At 47.9% G+C, this 849-nt stretch overlaps 1 non-coding gene across 1 annotated transcript; it reads right to left on the minus strand.

Annotated features, from left to right (window-relative positions):
• Positions 1-390: 390 nt before the first annotated feature.
• Positions 391-509, minus strand: LOC123109525 (5S ribosomal RNA). The gene has a single exon (XR_006452752.1). It is a non-coding gene; the product is annotated as a 5S ribosomal RNA (ribosomal RNA).
• Positions 510-849: the final 340 nt, after the last annotated feature.

Here is an 849-nt window from a genome sequence, read left to right on the forward strand (position 1 = left end):
CTCCGAGCTAAAACATATCGCATCCGACATGTTACCCCCTGCTTCATCCCTTATGCTTCCCACTCCCATGTCCGCTACAAAGACGGCCGTACATTCTTACTACCATTACAACCGTCGCCTACTAATGGATAATGCCCTATACTACTTACTCTCTCGCTCAACTACGAAGACAAGTTTACCACGATTTCCACCCCTCCCTCTATACCGCAGCAACACTTATTTTACACCCCTTTCAGAACGCGCTTTTCGCGCCCCAACTCTCCCTAGACGCGTCACTAATGAGCTCCGAGCTAAAACATATCGCAAATGTCAAAAATATGATGACAGGCTTAATATATATCACGCACGTGCGTTCTGTTCCTCACGTACGTACAAAAATAATTAAAAAAGGGAATGCAACACGAGGACTTCCCAGGAGGTCACCCGTCCTAGTACTACTCTCGCCCAAGCACGCTTAACTTCGGAGTTCTGATGGGATCCGGTGCTTTAGTGCTGGTATGATCGCATCCGACATGTTACCCCCGGCTTCATCCCTTATGCTTCCCACTCCCACGTCCGGTACAAAGCCGGCCGTACATTCTTACTACCATTACATCCGTCGCCTACTAATGGATAATGCCCTATACTACTTACTCTCTCGCTCAACTACGAAGACGAGTTTACCACGATTTCCACCCCTCCCTCTATACCGCAGCAACACGTATTTTACACCCCTTTCAGAACGCGCTTTTCGCGCCCCAACTCTCCCTAGACGCGTGACTAATGAGCTCCGAGCTAAAACATATCGCAAATGTCAAAAATATGATGACAGGCTTAATATATATCACGCACGTGCGTTCTGTTCCTCAC

This window comes from Triticum aestivum, chromosome 5A (assembly GCF_018294505.1).
Source record: "Triticum aestivum cultivar Chinese Spring chromosome 5A, IWGSC CS RefSeq v2.1, whole genome shotgun sequence".
In the NCBI taxonomy this organism is placed as follows: Eukaryota; Viridiplantae; Streptophyta; class Magnoliopsida; order Poales; family Poaceae; genus Triticum; species Triticum aestivum.